This window comes from Sus scrofa, chromosome 16 (assembly GCF_054392235.1).
Source record: "Sus scrofa isolate SSC_HxYL_T2T_F1_AM1 chromosome 16, Sscrofa_HxYL_maternal_Yorkshire_Landrace_v2.0, whole genome shotgun sequence".
Lineage (NCBI taxonomy): Eukaryota > Metazoa > Chordata > Mammalia > Artiodactyla > Suidae > Sus > Sus scrofa.
In genome coordinates this window covers 52,715,069-52,735,839 of record NC_139398.1, presented here as the reverse complement: position 1 = coordinate 52,735,839, position 20,771 = coordinate 52,715,069, and the positions used below count along the sequence as shown (strand labels likewise).

Here is a 20,771-nt window from a genome sequence, read left to right as displayed (position 1 = left end):
GCAGGGGAATCTCACGCATCCTTGCTGTGCCAGGGACCCCGTGTTTCCTCTCCATGTTTCTATACTCCAGCAGTTTCCACTTCTCTGCAACTCCAGTGATTTTAGATGAAGATGCTCAGCCACCCCCAGTGAAGTAGAGGGGTTCCTGGGAGGTCAACTCCTCCAGACGTTAGGAGTGATTTTCTGAGGGTTTTTCTCCTTCTTATCTTTGAGGAGGGAATTGCCTACCTTTCTCCCCTCCCTCACTGGGAATACATTTGGCTCTGATTGCTCTCACCGTCCAGGGACAAATGGGCTAAGGGTGGCGAAATGTGTGACAGTGTGTAACTCTCCATTTATTTCCTGTCCCTTCTCCTATCTATTTCAAGTTCCTCACCATATCGAGCAGAATTATAAAATGTGAGAGCTGGAATTCACCCTAGAATTAATCTAGTTCAGTGGTTTCCAGCTTTGCTTCACAGACCATTTGAGGTTTTTTTTTTTTGCCTTCCTCCCACAGCTTAAGAGCAACAACAGGGTGGGTGAGTGAAGGGAGCAAGTAGGCTTCCAGTGACTCCTTTTATCCTCATGCTCTTATTATGTATTTCATGTGTATATGGTCAGGTCACTCAAGGTGGCTGTTCTCTTTCTCCCTGTATGTCCCTTGCTCCACTGGCACCTGCTTCACCTTATACCCTGTGCACATGACCAGGCCCCAGCTGGTGTTTGTTTTTGTCAAAGGGGCTATAAGGGGCATGCTCCTTGCTGGTTTCCCTGGTAACTAATGAGCCCACCTGAAGCCAATTCCCCCTATAACTGGCAATCTTCTCTACCCCTCTGGAGAGTGAAGCTTGTCACCCTGTTTTGCTTGCTGTCTGTCTGCTGCACACAGTGGGGTGTCACTCCAGGATCTTACTTCAGGTGAGTAAGCTCCCCCCATCCTTAAACCACTGATGTCTCTCTCGTTGAACCTGGGGCTCTTTCTTCAGTCTTGAAGCTGGGCAAGCACTGGCCTTGCAGGCCTGTGGGGCGCAGCCCAACAAGATATTGGGCTTCCATTGTTAAAACGAGCTTTAAATCTCTGAGAACGAGGCCCAGTGAGGTTAAGTTAACTTGTTCAGACAAAGTTGGACTGGGAAATAGTGCAACCTGGGCATTGCCTGGGGTAGCAGCCTATAGAGAATGATAAATCCATCCCTGGAGGTGTGAAAAGAGGCAGTGAATTATGTTTACCAGACCTCTGCATGCTGTGTGGGTGTTTGAAGGCATATGAAGATGAGCTTCATGGGTGTGCGATGCGGCAACCTCAAGAGGCACTTGTGAGGCCAAATAAGATCATAAAACTGCCTTGTAGGAGGATGGAACCAAGAAACTGCACATTTTTGTTTTGATGACTAGAATATATGCATTTGTTTTTCTCTCTTCCTGCACCTGGTGCTAAGCCTTCCTGCTAAATTTTGGACACGTATTTAAAGGGGCATCAAGTTTTTTTGCCTGCAGGCAGCACTCACAGGAGTCTGTCTGACTTGGTGCCCTCAGGAATGTGGCCAGGTAGTGGCCAAGCCAGAGTGAGGAACTGAGTCTCCAGACCTCTACCTCAGCATCCTTCTCTTGTGAAACCTCTTCTCCTTTATAAAGAAACCAGCACCATGATGCTTATCAGTATACAAAGGACATGCAAGGAACTTATTTTCTATTCTTAGCTTTTCTATTCAGATAAATCAAGAATATAGTTTCTCTCTCTTCTAGCTGTTATGAGACTTGCTGATTTAGTGTATATAGTCCTTCGGATAAAGGCATAATATAAGACAAAATTGTATTAATAAGATATTGCTAATATTAATCAATATGAAATGCAATAGTGTTCAGGGGTGAGGAAGTCAGGAAAGAATGTTGTAAACTCCTCTGGAATCTGCAAGACCAGACACTTCCCAATGCTTTTGGTAAATTCTTAGCTTAGAAATGATCCCCTAAAGTGCAGTAAAACATACAACTCTAACGTTTGTGTTAGGTGGAAATTATGGCTTGGAAAATTCTAGCAAATCTCTTCAATCATGAAAACTGAGAGATACTAAATTTCATGTAATTATCCAGTCAGAATGGAAGCTACATCACATTCTGTGCTTTATGTGATAACTGATTAAAAAGGTCAGGGTCCTTATATTCCTAGTGTATAGGCTATTCTAATTGAACTTATTAATGTGTCTGACAGATGGGAAATAGCTCATTTTGACCTTCTATATCCAGTCTTTGGTTCACATAACCTAATAACATGAGATTATTACTTTTGTATTTTATACACATCAGTTATAAAGACCCTCGTTCCAAGGATAGCAATCAAAATTTTGTTTTTTATATTTTTCCATTTGGCTCTAAGAAGCTTGTGCTTATGGATATTCTCTCATTAAACCAAGAGAACACAGTCATATTTTACGTTTGCAAAGTGACCTCTGTGTTACAGGAGAGTTGAGCAGCTTCTCTGAGTTCACAGAAGCCATGGGTGCAATCAATCCAGTCCTCCTGATTTTCTTAGTCTTCCAATATTTCGAGAAGTGTTGAACCCTCTCAACGTTTAATTCTGACCTCACAGAGCCCCAGAACCACATACCTTCTCTGTCTTTCATTTTTCTTGTCTCTCAGCTGCTAGTCATTGGGCATGGACAGTGCCAACCTGAATCAGGGAGATAAATATGATTTTTGCAGGGTGGGGAGAAAGCCAATAAACTAACTGGAATTGAAACTGAAACCAAAAACAAACCACACCAAACAATCCACTGGCATGGTTGTCAGCACTAGCTTTATAAATACAGCCCTGAAGACGTAAAGAAAAAGCATTGCCTATAAGAACAACCAGTCCCTAACCCATAGCTTTCAGATTTAAGAAAAAACAAAATATCTTATCCTATTCTGAAGAATAGTTAAACATCTCAAGGAAAGGGGATTTCACCATGCTCTTTGTTGACTCTGCGCCTCTTTGGTTTCTGCCTCTTCTGTGGTCACTTTCTTTTTGTCTTTTTTACATGCATTTTCTCCTCTACCCATCCCTTGTAAATTGCTAGTCCTTGAGCATATATCCTAGACCCTCTTCTCATCACCACTTACACTTTTTGGGTGATTCTGTCCATGTAGTGTAGGTCACAGATGTGGCCCAGATCTTGTGTGGCTGTGGCTGTGGTGTGGCCTAGGCTGGCAGCTATAGCTCTGATTGGACCCCTAGCCCGGGAACTTCCTTGTGCCGCAGTGTGGCCCTAAAAACCGAAAAAAAAAAAAAAAAAAAGAGAGAGAGAGAGAGAGAGGGAGTTCAACAATACCAAAATCTGTGTTGTCAGCCCAGGTCTCTTGCCTTGACATCTCCATATACCTGTCCTTGGGCCCCTCACATGTGACGTATCTCAAACTGAGTACATCCTACTCATTTCTCACGTCTTTGCCTACCCTCCACTCCCATTTAAGATGCTCTTACCTATTAAAGTAAAAGGTATTACCATCACTGGGCTTAGTCAGCCAAAAACTGGGACCAACTCTAACTCTCTCCTTAATCACTTGCCACTTATAATCCATTGCAAAGTCCTTCCTATTTTATCTCTTCTACAGCAATCCCATCTGCCCTCCTTGATTCGTTTCCACTGCCATCAGCCAGATCTCAGCTACTGATCTTGTATTTGGCCGGCTCCAGCCATCCTCATACACAATGTAGGTCCACTATCAAGGGTAGTTTTTTCGATTAATCCAAACAGGACCACTAGAAATCCAGTGATGGTGGCATTTGGGGATTGACATTTTCTATGCGTCTTGGCCATTAAGCACCTTTTACATAGACTCTGTTTTTGAGTTCCCCGTGTTATGATTTCTGAAACTCAAAAGTAGATGGGTCAAATTCAATTTCTCAGCCTAGGACACACTCATGTTAACTTAGCCCTGGCAAGAAACATACCTTTTCTGAGGTTTCAGTTTATAAAATGATAACACTAATTTAAAAAAGAAAAAGAAAAAAGAAAAAGCCATTCTGGCAAGGATGGCAGAGAGACAATATAAGTAAGACATTGTCATACTTCTGTTCAGCAGTGCCACTGGAGAGCCTGAGTCTCAGCCTACACCAGCAGTGGGGGTTCTTGTTAGAATAGTCTGATGGTTTAATGTGGGCCTTAGTTATGGCTTCATGACCTTTGAGCCTGGTTCTCTGACCTACCTGGAGGTTACCTAATATTCTTTAATAAATTTCATCTTTGTTTGAAAAAGCTATGGGACCTCTGTTTGTACACAGGAATGATATGCAATTCCTTCTTCTACAAGTCTCAGTCAGAACATCTTTTTTCTCTGGGAAGTCTTCCTTGGCCACCAGATTACATTAAATCTCCTCCTTGTATGTTCTTAGAGTACCATGTATCTACCATGTATCTTAGAGTAACATGTATCATACTTGTAGAGGTGTTTAAAATCACTTGGTTGTCTCCACTGCTCCACTGTAAACCCTGTGAGGGCAAGGGTATGTCTGCCTTGTTTCTTTTTTCTCTAACACACATCATATTGTATAGCACATAGTAATCGCTCAGTAGATGTTAACTTGAATCAAATTACTGACATCTAAATGACTTATGCTGCAGTTAAAGACCAGTTTTCTTCTTCATTGGAAGTGAAAAACAGCTTCTCATCATCCTCATTTTTTTTTTCTTTTTTGCTTATTAGGGCTGCCCTCTCAACATATGGAGTTTCCCAGACTAGGGGTCTAATCGGAGCTATAACTGCTGGCCTACATCACAGCCACAGCACTGCCAGATCCAAGCCGAATCTGTGACCTACACCACAGCTCACGGCAACACCAGATCCTTAGCCCACTGAGCAAGGGTAGGGATTGAATACATAACCTCGTGGTTCCCAGTTGGATTCATTTCCACTGCGCCACAACGAGAACTCCCATCCTCATTTTTTTTTTTTGCTTAACTATAATATTCAAAGTTCACTTGGATCCATTTGAGGTTACTAGAACTTTTGGGTGTTAGACCTGACTCATTGTGAAGCCTTCTTGAGTTCTTGAAGTTGATTATTTCTTTGAACTCTCTACATTTAAAAGGTAACAGTAAAGCTGATTAGATTAGCCACACAGTCTCCATTCACTTCCTCTCAAAGCCCCACTAAAATAGCAATAAAAAGTGTTTAAATTCACAAGGACAAAGACGAAGGGAGCATGAGCTCCCAGCATATGAAGGAAGGCACCAGATGTAGTAGGAAAGGGGAGGCAGAGCCCAGGTGTTTCTGGGGGTTGTGGCCAGAGAGGGTTGTTCTTCTCTGCGTCATGGTGCAGTAGAAAGGTGGTGGTAAGGTCTAGGCAGTGAATGTGATGGTAAATATTTTACAACCAGCTCTTTGAAAGAGAAATCAAGCAGAAAAGAAAGAAAAAAGAAAGGAAGCCCTAATTTGTAGCATTTACTGATTTTTGTGGCAGAGGTACACCAATGTGGTCAGTTTCAAGCTACCAATGTGACATTCCTGAATCTGGGATTAATTGAGAAGAAATGTACATGGTTGACTCTTTGGGCTGGCAGAAATTAGCGGTTATGGAATATCATTGGGCCTAAAGCCCAAAATAGTGAGACTGTCCTAACTTTCATGCACAGAGAGGTCAATCCTCATAACCTAACCCCCCCGCCCCAATTCTTACAAAGAATGCCAGAGCTAGGTATTTGTTATTTCCCCATTATCTCACATGCACACAAGACTTGGAAAACCAACTAGGCTCCAAGATGGAGCACCAAAGCTCTAAGATAAAGGAGCCACCAGAAAGGAATTATTTAGGAGTATTCATAAAGACTTTTATCGTTTAGTGTGTGTATGCGTGTGCACACTTATACAGGATTTGAAACTGTTTAAAAAGACTTTTGACTATTTAAAGCAAAGTAATTAAAATGTTCTGTGGGGATTTAAAATAAAATGTAGAAACAACATGAGCACAAAGTGCACAAGGGGGGAGAAATAAACCCATGCTTTTGTTAAGATTCCTACACTGTTCATAAAGCAAGACGATACTGTTTAAAGGTAGTCTTAGATGACTTAAAGGTATTGTAACTTCTACATCAACCACTAGAGAAATAAAGTCAGGAAGACGTATATAAAAGAAGTCAATATTAAAACCTAATCAATTCACCTAAAAGAAACCAGTAAAGGAGAAATAAAAGATCAAATGTGATAAATACAAAACAAATACCAAGAGGAGAGACTTTTATTTATTTATTTATTTGTCTTTTGTCTTTTTTTTAGAGCTGCACCCTTGTCATATGGAGGTTCCCAGGCTAGGAGTCTAATCAGAGCTGTACCCGCTGCCTACACCACAGCCACAATAACTCAGGATCCGAGCCACGTTTACGACCTACACCACAGCTCACGGCAACACAGGATCCTTAACCCACTGAGCAAGGCCAGGGATTGAACTCGCAACCCCATGGTTCCTAGTCGGATTCATTTCTGCTGCGCCAAGATGGAAACTCCAAGATGAAAGACTTTAACTCAACTATTTTAATAATTAAATGTAAATGAATTAAACAAACCAATTAAAAATTTTAAAAGTTAAAAAGGTTGTACTAGCTACATTTCAAGTGCTCAGTAGCTACATGTGGCTTGTGGTTACTACACCAGGCAGTAGCAATATCACAGAAATTTCTGCTGGACAGTACTGGTTTAAGGAAAAAGTACTAGGAGGATGGAACACTCAAGAGTAGAATTTAGTAATTACATGTGGATTACAAATAGTGCAACTGAACAAGTAAGACAATTAGAATTTTCAGGAAAAATGAAAAGTTGATCAGGAAAGTAAATTCAGTCATAGTATACCTGACTCAGTAGTGAACAGTATTTACATAAGCAAAACTATGTCTATGCTAATTGATTTCTTCTAAACTGGTGGGTGACTCTTTGGGAGAATGGGAGACAGGAGAGGTGGTGATGGTTGGGAGAACTGAAACTCACCTACTATAAAAAGAAACTATTAGTTACCACCTAGCACTGATAAAACGGTAGAAAATTAGAGTAGACAATTGTTTGTCGTAAGTCTTTTGGAGATATTTGATTTTTTAAACCATACGCATGTATTGACTGGACAATATAACAAATCTGACTAGGAACCCTGAGGTTGAGGGTTCGATCCCTGGCCTTGCTCAGTGGGTTGAGGATCCGGAGTTGCCGTGAGCTGTAGTGTGGGTTGCAGACGTGGCTTGGATCCTGCATTACTGTGGCTCTGGTGTAGGCCGGTGGCTACAGCTCCGATTCAACCCCTAGCCTGGGAAACTCCATATGCCGCTGGAGTGGTCCAAGAAATGGCAAAAGGACAAAAAAAAAAAAAAAAAAAAAAAAAAAATCCAGACAGAATCTAATTGTATATATTCTCTTACTGTTTGGCCATGATATTCAGGTAGCTAATGGAACCACTGAATTTATGGAGGGTCTATGTTTTAATGAAACCTATTTGAAGTACTATAAAATATACTATAAGTAAATGTAGTAAATATATATAAAAGGAGATGAATACATAAATTATAAAAAAATAGACACATTTTAAAGGTACAAAGGAGGATTTATCTGTTGGCAAGGCACATTGGGTCTCAAGAATATGAGAGAAACTGGAGTTCCTGTTGTGGTTCAGTGGAAATGAATCTGACTAACATCCATGAGGACACAGGTTTGATCCCTGCCTCCCTCAATGCGTTAAGGATCCGGCGTTGCCATGAGCTGTGATATAGGTTGCAGATGTGGCTTGGATCCCAAATTGCTATGGCTGTGGTGTAGGCCGGCAGCTACAGCTCTGATTTGACCACTAGCCTGGGAACCTCCATGTGCCTCAGGCGCGGCACTAAAAAGGGAAAAAAAAAAAAAAAAAAAGAATATGAGAGAAAAGAAAGCAGAGATGCTGTGTGGCCCAGCAGTCTAAGGTGAAAAACTGAGCAAATGATAGAATGCTTGCTTTATCCAGAGCCTGTCCTTTCCTGTCGTGGACCCTTCTGGTACTGCTCAGAACAGAAAGATTTCCCCTCTGCAGAAGATGAAGCCAGAATCGAGGGAATCTGAGCTCCAGGTTCTGTGTAGCAGGAGAAACATCTGTCCCTCTTTACATACAGGATTTCTGAGAAAACCCTGGCTCAGAGTCAGGCTTTCTTAGCTGGGACTGCAGCATTGCCACACTAAGGCTATGTAATCGGCAGTGAGTACCTTCTACAGTCACTCTCAACCTCTTAGTTTAGGCTTAACTTACAGGTACTGAAAAAGTGGGTAACACAACTGAAAAGATTAAAGACTCAAACTTAAAATTAAGCAGTAATTAAAATGTAGTCATTACTACTATGTAAACATTTCCCAAAATCTATAAAGATTTTTCCAAAATTGCGTACTTTTCATTTGAAAGATTTCCCCTCAGCAGAATGCCGCTCTCTTAGTGTATGTGCCCTCACAATTATATATTTTACCTCCAACCATTAAGTCAAGCTTTTTCTTATTTTAGGACACAGTCTTCCCTTTGATGCTGACTTACCTTCTTGCTTTCTTTCCTACCTAGTGTAATGTGACAAAATTGTTCCCAGTTCTACATCTTGCAACACAACCTACTCAGCAAAATGCTCCATCAGGCAGTTAACTGTCTGAATTGTCTGCTCAGATGGGAAGTTGCAGCAGAAGGCAATTTCGTACCCAGATCAAGATTTGGCAGAGCACCAGGAAGATTTAAGGTTCACAGACATGACATAGCATACTGGTTGGGAACCACTGGCTTACCCTCTCTAGCAAATGTCATCTCTGAGCCTGGAACTAAGCATATATAGGATGCTCCTCCACTGCATTGTTCTGCCTCACAACCCTCTATGGGGTAATTGTAAAGGTTTCTGTTTTACTGAAGGTGAAACTGCTGTTTAGAGAGATTAAGCCATTGGTTCCATTTGATGGGAGCAGAGTTTTTTCTCTTCCTACATCCCTGTTCCTGCCTACCTCCCTGTATATACTCATGTGATACATCTCCATTGCTCATCTAGAAATGTCTAAGGCAGTCTGATGTCACAGGAAGAGGAGAGAGCTACCTTATCATTTCAGTTATCTGAAGCTATGTCCCCAACAGCTGAGTCATGAGAAACAATTATTGAGAAACAATGTAACAAAAATATATAGGAAGTCTTGAAAAGTTAGACCAGTTGTCAACAGTCGTACTTGGTGAATAAACAATACAGATGCAAGTGGCAAGTTACTGTGGCATCCTAGAAATTATCCATTTTGTAGTTTTATTTATTGGGATACTTGAAAGCCTCTGGAAAAGAGAAGGTGTGTTCCCTTTCTTGCTTAATGACACCACCATCCACTCTGTGATCCAAATCATGAATATGGAAATTACTGCAGACTCTCCTCCCTTACTCTATAAATACCTTTGTTGCTTCACCACCTTCGTTTTATCCTTTAATAGTCTTTTTAACCTGAATTCCAGAGTATCTCTCCTATTTTTGCATCCTACTCTAATCATGAATGTAGCTTTAGGGTCAGACTGCCTGGGTTGAACACAGTTCTGCCTCTGGGTATCTATGTGCCCTTCTCCAGCAGTGTGTTGGAGTGCTCCTGTTGCCCAACCCAGGTCAGCATGACATACTGCTACATTTTAGCTGCTCCCAGATAGGTGTCTTCTCCCCTGCATGACAAATAGCTTCTTTCTTCAGTTTTCAGGTTTCCTTTTCTTATAAAGTTAGACACTGTCTTGTTACTTCCCTTACTTACTTCCCCTCTGCTCATGTCGTTTGTCCATTTTCAAAATTTAGACTATTATCTCTTTATTTTAGTTAAGAACATCTATAGTCACATTTCAACCTTCTCTTATTTAATGTTACGCTTAGAAGCAATAAAATGTGAGTGAAAATAGTGAAATAACATTACTAAGACATTAAATATCACCCCAAGATAGAGTTTGCATAAAGTGGGGCAACTTTGTTTTTAGAATGTTAATGCTGAGTCATTAGTATCATCACTGTAAATTATTATTGTTAATGAATGACACCATAAGTAACAAAAGTTCAGGAGTTTAGAAAGGAAAGGAGGAAAAAATGTTAGTTGGCCTCCTTCCTCTCATCTTTTTTGCTCCATCCAGGTCCTGTTACTGAACTTTCCTAGAGAATGCCAGGTCTGTGTAATATTTCTCTTATACTTTCTTAGTTATTGATAATGGAATAAAAGTGATATGTCTTTACTATGATCACTCAGAATATGTCACTAGTATGTGAAAGTACTAATGCATCTACTCTTATACTGGTGGGTAAGGGATTTCTTGGGCTTCTGATTGTATTTTTTAAATTGTATTAGAAAATCCGTAAGGGAGAGAGAATATCCTTTGGTTACAATTTGTAGTCTCTCCAATCTGTTTTAAATAGGAAACTACAAAAGTTGCATTGTCTTTCTACTCCCCGACTCTTTTTTAGGGCTGCACACACGGCAATATTGAGGTTCCCAGGCTAGAGGTCTAATTAGAACTAGAGCCGCCAGCCTCCACCATAGCCACAGCAATGCAGGATCCAAGTCGCTTCTGTGACCTACCCTACAGCTCATGGCAATGTGAGATCCCCAACCCACTGAGTGAGGGATCATTTCCATTGTGCCACAACAGAAACTCCAGCATTGCCTTTCTAATTCAAGCCCATTTCTTTAAGATAGATTAAAAAATTACAGTAAATTAAACATTGGCCACCTGGAAATACTTCAGATTCTTGGTGCTCTGGCTTTCCCCCTCTTGCTCACCAGTAGTTTTTCAGGATTGGAGACCCACTTCTCAAAAGTGGGTCAGTGTATTTTACTCGAGTTCCTATCTCTCCTCTTAGGTTAAAGCTAATCTGCATCACTTTCCATTTTTAGCCACCAACTGTATCTGTTGCTGCAGTGACATTTTTACACAAGGAAAGATATATGCTGTCCATCTGTCATGTAAGGACATAACGTAACTAAACCATCTACCCTGCCACTTACTACATCGCAAGTGATGAAATCCCAAAGGGCTGGGTTCAGCTTCTCCTTGGAGAATCGATGACAAGAGATACTCATTTGTATGTTATGCTGCCTAGAAAATAAACACTAGGTGAGTCACCACTGATAGACTGCAGAAGCACCTCTGCCAGAGGATGTGGATGCCTTCAGCCTCTATGTGGAAATTCTGACCTCCTGCGTCAGTTTTATGCCTGACTCAGTGCTTCAGGGAGACTTGCCCAGGACAGTGAGCAGCATGGTGGAGGGAGGTCAGGAGGACTGGGCAAGGATATCAGCCTTGTCACTGACCAACTTGGGGACACTGGGCAAATCTTCTCACTTGATCGACATTGGTTTACTTATCTCTGAAAAGGACAGATTTGGGCTTAATTGCCATTTCTAACATTCTAATTACTATGCATTTACTTATGCTGACCTAAAACAAACATGAGATATTATTGCCTCATTACAGGCTAGAATGTGGTTGTTGGGTGAACTTTCAGCTGCACAGAAGGGTCTGACCTCATTCATCCATTTTGCTTTCTCTTTGAGGCACTTACTTTGACCAGCAGCACAAATTTACTGTGTCCAGCTTGTGAGTAGGAAACCCCTTGAAAAAGGGCAATAATGACCAAGGTACTTTTTTCATGTGTTTGGTAGATTGGATTGTGTCACCTGTTATTAAGACCCATGCCTTTGGCAGTATAAGACTTACTCTGTCTTCTTCTGTGAGCAGAGCATTCTTTCTGCTCCATGGATGTTGGACTTGGCTATTGACCTGCTTTGGCAAAGGGGATGCTACCAGATGTGCTGCAAGAGCAGAGATCTTACCTTTTTGAGCATCATGTCTCTTGATTTCTTGCAATCCTACCATTCACCCTGAGAACAAGTCCCCAGTAGCTGCTGGTCCAAGGAGAATGAAAGGCTTGTAGAACAAATCTAAAACTACTGTTAGCCGGAAGCAAAACTGACCTGAGGATCCAGGAGCAGGCAAAATAAATATTTGTTGTAAGCCACTGAAATTTTGAGTTTTACCATACAGCAAAAACTGATCAGCATATATTTTTCTAGGAACTTAAAATAACACAAATAGGTATTTGTTCTCTTGGTTTTATTTTCCCTAAAAGTGTGTCTATCTGGAATACTTTTTTTTTAAAGCTCTGTTTGTGTTCCCTACCTTAGGAAGAATGGACTTATTAAGTCTTTCCTGGAGAGTATGTTGTAGGAAGAAGGGAGGAGGGGAGGAAGGGAAAAGACATGAAAGTACTAGGGTAAGCTGGAATGAATGAAAGATGTGTTCGTGAAGATGAAGTGGATTGGAAAGACGAGACTTCAGAAGCTAGAGACAAACGACCAATTTTGTGACTTGGTTTATGGCTTCTTTGGCCTTGAGAAGCTGTGTATCAGGACTGAACATCCTTTCAATGTCAATATGTCTATCTCAGTGTTGTGTCCTCTGCCCCTCTTCTTCCCTCTCTCTGCATGCATGCTCCTTCGGCAGCCTCATCAACCCCCATTTTATAGGCTGTATCTCCTGGTGCAATGTTCTCTGAAGCAACAAAGGTGTATATTTGGTAACCTCTGCTTAACAGCAGTCTAACAGCAGTCTAAACTGCGCTTCTTAACTTCTCTGCCTGTCCTATGCTGCCCATTCTCTATTGCCTATGGCAGATAACATGCTGTGCATAGTATTGACCAAGAACTGGGATGCCCACTTGACCTTCCCTCCCTTACTTCTGACAGCCTGCCAAACTGCCTTAATGTTGACCCTTAGAACTCTTCAGTGGTGCTCTGGTTTCTGGGAGGGAAAGTCAAACTCCATAGCAGGACAGGCCTCCCTACCCCTCCAGCTTTGTCTTTCTGATAGAGCCCTGACAAGCTTCTTCCAGGTCCACAATCTAACCATGTCCTCCTTGCTTTTGGGTTTTGGATATATTCTTGGTTCTGCTTGGCACGCCTCCTTAACTTCCCTCTCCCTAAACTGGTTTTCCTAATAACTTCTGTTTCCTCTTTAATCTTAGTTTAGAGCACTGGTTCTCAACTGGGGGTGATGTCCCCACCCCGCCCCCCAAGAGACATTTGGCCATGTCTGGAGACATTTTGGGTTGTCACAGCTGGGTGGACGGAACTACTGGCATTTAGTGGGTAGAATTCAGGGATGCTGCTGAACATCCTACAATGCCCCCCACATCAAAGACTCCTACGATAAAGAGTTATGTCCCCAAATGTCAGTAAGTGCTGAGATGGGGAAGCCCTTGTCTAGGTTTCACTTTCTCTGGGAGCCTGTCCTGACCTTCCCAGAATGAGTCAGGTGCCCCTCCTATGTAGTCTCACGCCCCCTCCTTAGCCTTTTTGTAGCCCTTCCCCTATGGCACTGCTATTTTCTGTTCACCTGTCTGTCTCCTCTTCTACCATGTGAGCTTCTGGGAGTCAGGTGCTTTGTATTCTTTATTTTTCATCTCCCAGATCCCAGCATGGTTTCTGGTAATAGTAGCCATGTGACACATATTTGTTAAATAAGTAAAAAAAAAAAAAATCCACAAAAGCAATTCTAAGAGCAAGTGTCTTACATACCACATTTCCCCTTGCCCCCCGCCCTCCTCCCTAGAAAGCATGTTGTTTGCATAAGGTACAGTCCTGGCTTTGAAAACTCAGCCAAGGCAAAGGAAACAAGCCTGAGTGATGAAAACTCAGAGTTAAGAACAACCACTTGAATCCATGTCCCTTCAGTACCACCAAGGAAAGGCATTCTTCCAGAATTCTGTTGTATGTGTGGGGCACATAAAATTGCCAGCCTACCCAGGGAAATAAGTATTTGAAGAGTTATTTTATTTTCTAGTGACTTCTCTTGTCAATAATATTCCAGTCATGGAAAGAGCCATACCCACAGTGCAGTGCATGCTGCAGGATTATTACTATTATTGCTACTATTATTATTTATATTTTCATGATCTGATTTTTTTTACATTGAATATGAAACAGTTTGTGTCATGACCTTCTTTTTATAGGTAAAAATACCATATAATGAAACTTAAGGCAGCACGAGCCAATACATTTCATTGCCCAGCACCATAATCTATTAATCCTGAGATATTTTCAGGGAATTGCCTTAAATCCTTTGGTGGTTTAAAGTAGCTTCAGGGGGATTAGTGGCTTAGAGGTAATTGTTATTGCTAATATTTTATTTGAAATGTCCTGTTCAACAAAGGTAATGTGACATTTTGCTCACTGGAAATGCTGTCTTTCTAGGGAAAAGGGGGAGTCAAAAGTCTGCCTGGGAGACACTGACCCGTAGGAGCCCTTGAGACAAAGGACAAGGGCCCTAGCAGAGGTGACCAGTATGAGTTAGCTGAGTCAGAGCTGACCTTCCTGTGGACCTTGGGGATCTAGGGTTTTAATTTTATGTGAATTAGATTAATCTAGACAGTTAATCAGCTATAAAGAGACATCTGGGCTTTATTATTATTTTTTAAATAAGTAAGGAGATAAACACATTGCAGTACCTCTTTATAGGCTCATCTTTGGAGATTCTCAGAGATGCTTCTATTTCTAGGCCAAAGGAGCTCAAATATAGAGTACTTGAGAAATCACTTTGGGGTGCTTGTTAAAAAATCAGAATTCCTTGGGCTCTACTCCCACCGACTCTGATTCTGTAGTTCTAAGATGCTTGCTAAATCTACATTTTAACCAGAGAGCTCCAGGGAATTCTGATACAGGGATTCATCTCTTTCTTGCCCACGGCACCATATTTCTTAAATTTCTATCTAAAATCCAAATGTATCCTCTAAGTTTTAGACCCATATGTCAAAATGACATTCAAGATCTCTAATTGAATGCTTTGAAGATATGTCACACTCAGCCTGTCCAAACCCAATTGGTCTGCTCTTCTAGTATTTCCTACCTCAGTGACTGGTAGCAGCACCCATCTAGTTCTACAACACAAAAATGTGAATGTCACCTCTCTTTCTCTCCCTAGGTCTACTCCATCATTGCCATCATGCTGGTCACAGTTCCCATCATCTCTTAGCCTCTCTTGCCTGGACTCCAGCAATAGCTGTAGGTCTTTTTGTTCACTCTTCAATCTTCTCTCCTCAGTTAGCCAGAGGGACCTTTGAAGATATAATGTTTTAATGTTGTATCCTTTGAAATATTTCAGTGACTTCCCATTGCCTCTTAGATCAGGACCAAAGTCCTTTCTTTGGCTTACAAAGCCCTTTTTGGTTGTAACCACCCAACCACCACTGCAGTCTTGTCTCACACACCTGTCTCTCTGGCTCTGTGTTCTAGCCACACTGCCCTTTCATCTGTTCCTCAAAAGTGCCACACTCACCCTTGGCACAGAGTGTTCCTTTGCCCTGATCCAGGTTTTCCCTTTGGTCCTCTCCCCTTCCCTTTGCTTGGTGACTACCTACATCTCCAGCAGATGACATCCCACATTTTATCTTTGTGATCATCTCCTAACCTAGCTCAAATTTCCTTATGATATACCCTTGAAGAACCATACATTTTTTTGTAATGATACCTTCAGTTTTGTGAGTGTTTGATTAATGCCTACCTTTCCCCATACTGTAAGGTCCACAAAGGTGGCACTTAGGTCCGCTTTTGCGTTCCCTTGTAGCCCTAGTGTTTCTCACAGTGGTAGATGCATGGAGGTGCTTCATAAATGTTTATTCAATGAATATGTATTGGATGACTGACTGTATATTCTGTGAGACATATTTTTAAAAGATTAGTTTCATTTGAATTTCTTTAGACAAATCAGAGTAGGCTTTTAGAGTTAGACTGTGGGAGCTGTAGGGAAATGAAAATGGAGTAGTAAGGTCATTAGCTAGATAATTAAGGCAGGTAGGACAATATAATCATGATATTTAAATACAACTATTAAGTATACATAAACTTTGTGCTCAGGCATATGATTTTAAGCTTGAATTGACTTCCCAGTGACAGAGGGATGGGATATTTAAAAAATAATAGTGATCACTGATTAGAAAATCCTTAGATTTCACTCAGCATTAAAAATATTTAGAATAGGGAGTTCCCTTTGTGGCTTAGCAATTAACAAACCTGACTAGGATCCATGAGGATGCGGGTTCAATCCCTAGCCTCATGCAGTAAGTTAAGGATCTGGCATTGCCATGAGCTATGGTATAGATCACAGATGCAGCTCAGATCCCGTGTTGCTGTGGCTGTGGTGAAGGCTGACAGCTGTAGCTCTGATTTGACCCCTAGCCTGGGAACATCCATGTACTGCAAGTGCAGCCCTAACAAAGCAAAAACAAAAAAACAAGAGTATTTACAATAGTGAATGACCTTTGATTTATTATATACAGTCTGATGTCAGGTGTTATCATGCTGGGCTATTTCCCACAAAATTATGTTAATTCAACTTATGGTAATTTCTTTAAGAAATCCTCTCTGAGAGGCCCTCTCTGAGAATCCTTCATCCCAATTTTTACACTACCTCTGAAAAGTAAGATCAATTCCAAAAATCTTGAAGCTGTTGGAATCTTCTGGATGATAGTAATAGCTAAGCACATCTATTAAATGGATCAGTATTTCAGGTCAGCCAGATTCTGTGTACCACTGGGGCGTGTCGTTTACCAGTTACAACTCTATCTTTATGTTGTTTTCCTTAAGGAAAGCCGGAGTTTTTCAAACAAATCACAGAGAGCTGGAATCAAGATGCCAGGGGAGTAGTTCACCTTCTCCCACAAATACATAAAAAAAAAAAAAAAACCCTACATGTATAACAATTTTCATAGAACATCTACTGAATACTGGCAGAAGACCTCAGACTTCCAGAAAGGCAAGAAAATATCGACCTAATTGGGTAGGACAAAAGGTAAAAATGAGAGAGAGAAAGAGAAGAGAGAAAAAGTAATCAGGATGAGACAAACACTTCTGGGAAGAATCTGTTAAAGAGGAAAGGAATCCACACACTGGGAGGCCTCCTGACTGGTGGGAAGGTCAGCTGGGACAGAGGGGGAGACTCAAAGCCTCTGAAAAAAGCATTGCAGCCAGTCTTGGGGCAGGGGGTGGAAGCATAAAGAGAGCTTCACAGACAATTGGTATCACTCCACTGCACACTACAGCTTTAAGACACTTGGGTTGGGGTTGGGTGCTGAGGTTTGGGCTTTGGAGGTCAGTCCTGGCGAGAGGACTAGAGTTGGCTCCATGGAAATAGCCCAAGGACCTAAGGAGTGTGCCATAGTTGAGGGAGTGCAGGAGGAGGCCTGGGCCTGCAGGAGAAGAAAATTGCCATTGTTGGGGTGTGTGAGAGAAGGAGGGGCAGAACTGCCATAGGAAATTCTTTCTGTGCATGCATGGACTCTTAGGCAATAGATCACCACTTGCATAGGCTATAGAGGTGGGTGCAAGCCATTGCAGCCATTTCAGACTCCAGTGGTGGGTGCAGTCAGCCACTGTCTGCCTCCCCAAACACCCTAGGATCTGATGTCACTGCTGAGGACACTGTGACTAGGCATTGCCTCCACCTCCCCATGGATTGCTGACACTGCCAAGGGCCTGATGACCAGGTGCCACCTGCAGGTGCCACCCAGTGCCCCCACCTCCTTGGAAGCACAAACAGGCTGTGCACCTGAATACCCCCTATCAAGGGCACAACAGCCTGCACACACTGAGGAAAGAGACATCAAGCATCCAAACCAAAAGCAGCAAAAAAAAAAAAAAAAAAAAAAGTAAACCCACACAAGCATCCAGGGATACACCTGCATCTAAATAGCACTTTAAGACTATAATATATAATTGTTTACCCTGAACTCACAAAATAAGAAAACTATAAGGAAAAATGAAGAAGCATAGGAACCATTCCAAGTTAAAAGAACAGGAGAATTCCCTTGAAGGGAGAAACAATGAAGTAGACTTTTTCAGTATAACAGATACTGAGTTCAAAAAGGAGGTAATGAAAATACTGAAGGAGTTAAGAACTGACAGCAATGCAGATTACTGTAAAAAAAGAACTAGAAACTGTAAGGAGAATCCAAGAAAAATTATAAAATTCATTTGCTGAGGTGAAAACTGAGCTAAAGGTAATGAATACCAGAATGAATAATTCAGAGGAACAAATAAGTGACTTGGAAGATAGAATAATGGAAATCACCCAATCAAGACAGCAGACAGAAAGCCAAATGAAAAAATATGAAAGCAATATAAGAGATCTATGGGATAATATAAAGAGTGTCAATCTATGCATAATAGGGATTCAGAAGGAGAAGAAAGAGAAAAGGGGATTGAAAATGTATTAAATGAAATTATGGCTGAGAATTTCCCAAATCTAAATAAAGAAACAGATCCAGATGTAGGAAGCACAGAGGGGGCCCAACAAGATGAACCCAAACAGACCTACACTGAGATGTATTATAACAAAAAGGGGAAAACTTAAGGATAAGGAGAGGATACTAAAGGCAGCAAGAGAAAAACAAAGAGTTAATTACAGGGGAACCATCATAAAGGTATCAGGCCAAAAGGGAGTGACAAGATATATTCAAAGTTCTGAAAAGGAAAAATTTGCAACCTAGAACACTCTACTCAGTAGGATTATCATTTAAAATAGAAGGAGAAATAAAGAACTTCTCAGACATGCAAAAACGAAAAGAATACAGCAATACAAAACCTATCTTAAAAGAAATATTGAAAGGTTCCCTCTAAATAGGAAAAAAATAAAATAAGATGGAGGAAACCACAATTGGAAATTAATCACTTAAGCCAGTATATGGATCAAAAACAAAAAAGAAAAAAATCTATTTGTGAAAGCAACAAGGAACAGCAAAAGGATAAACATGAACATGTGAAAAAGAACATCAAAATCACAAAACGTGGGGAAGTAGAGTAAGAAAATCTAGCCTCTTTTTAAAGAATGTGTTTGAACCTATATGACTATCAGTCTAAAGCAAGCAGATATAGGAAGGGGTTAACATACTCAAAAAACATGGCAACTACAAACCAAAAATCAAACAATAGATTCACAAAAACCAGAAAGAAGAGGATAAAAGTACAAAAAAAAAAAAAAAAAAAAAGAAACCATTAAGTCAAACACACAAAAAATAAAGGAACAAAAAAGAAATAAAGAATTACTGAAAAACAAGGTTTAAAATGGCAATAAATATATATCTGCTAATAAGTACCTTAAATGTCAGTGGACTGAATGCTCTAATCAAAAGACATAGAGTGGCAGATTGGATAAAAAAACAAGAGCCTACAATATGCTGCCTACAAGAGACCCACATTAAGGCAAAGGACAACACATAGATTGAAAATGAGGGGATGGAAAAAGATAATTTATGCAAATGGAAACAACAGGAAAGTGGGAGTTGCAATACTTATATCATACAAAATAGACTTTAAAACAAAGGCCATAAAGAAGAACACCATTTTAAAAGGATCCATACAAGAAGAGGATATATAATTATCAATATATATGCCCCTAATATAGGGGCACCCAGATACATACAACAAATACTAACAGACACAAAAGGAGAAATTGATGGGAATACAATAATACTAGGAGACTTTAACCCCAACTCACATCAATGGACAGATCCTCTAGACAGAAAATTAATAAGGCAACAGAGATCCTAAATGACACAATCAAAAAGTTAGACTTAATTGACATTTTCAGGACATTACATCCAAAAAAATCAGAATATACATTCTTCTCAGTTGCACATGGAACATTCACAAAGATTGACCACATACTGGGGCACAAAACTAGCCTCTACAAATTTAAGAATATAGAAATTATTTCAAGTATCTTCTCTGACCACATGGCATGAAACAAGGAATCAATGGCAGGAAAAGAAATGAGAAAAAACTAACTACATGGAGACTAAACAAAATGCTACTAAAAAACCAATGGGTCAATGAGGAAATCAAGAAGGAAATTAAAAAATACCTCGAGACAAATGACAACGAAGACACAACCATTGAAAATCTATGGGATGCTGCAAAAGCAGTGCTTAGAGGGAAATTCATAGCAATACAGGTCTTCCTCAAAAAAGAAGAAAAATTTCAAATCAACAACTTAGCCCACTACCTAACCTAAATGAATGAGGAAAATAAGGACAAACAAAACCTAAAGTCAGTGGAAGGAAGGAAATCACAAAGATCAGAGAGGAAACCAACAAAATAGAAATACAAAAATCAATAGAAAAAAATCCGTAGAGCCAAGAGCTGGTTCTTTGAAAGGCAAACAAAACTGACAAACCTCTAGCCAGCCTCACCACGAAAAGGTGAGAAAAAACCCAAATAAACAAAATAAGAAATGAAAAAGGAGAAACCACAATAGATATGGCAGAAATACAAAAAACCATAAGAAAATATTATGAACAATTATGTGCCAGGAAATTTGAGAACCTAGAAGAAATGGACAACTTTCCAGACACTTATAGCCTGACAACATGGAATCAAGAAGAAATAGATCAACTGCACAGATCAATCACTAGAAATGAAATTGAATATGTCATAAAAACACTCCCTACAAATAAAAGTCCAGGACCAGATGGCTTCACAGGAGAATTCTACCAAACATACAAAGAGGAGCTTATACCCATTCTCCTTAAACTTTTCCATAAGTTTGAAGAAGAAGGAACACTCCCAAAGACATTCTGTGATACCGCCATTACCCTAATACCAAAACCAGACAAAGATACTACCAAAAAAAGAAAATTATAGGCCAATATCTTTGATGAATATAGACATAAAAATTCTCAACAAAATTTTAGCCAAGCAAATCCAACAACATATCAAAAAGATCATATACCACGACCACATAGGATTCATCCCAGGTTCACAAGGATGGTTCAAAA

The 20,771-nt window shown here is 40.4% G+C and overlaps 1 long non-coding RNA gene across 1 annotated transcript in view; it reads left to right on the top strand.

Annotated features, from left to right (window-relative positions):
* The first annotated feature begins 800 nt into the window (after nt 1-800).
* Nucleotides 801-20,771, top strand: part of LOC110257213 (uncharacterized) — a 149,495-nt gene continuing 129,524 nt past the window's right edge. Inside the window, exon 1 of the long non-coding RNA XR_014831405.1 lies at nt 801-900. This is a non-coding gene — a long non-coding RNA (uncharacterized LOC110257213). The remainder of the gene's footprint in view (nt 901-20,771) is intronic.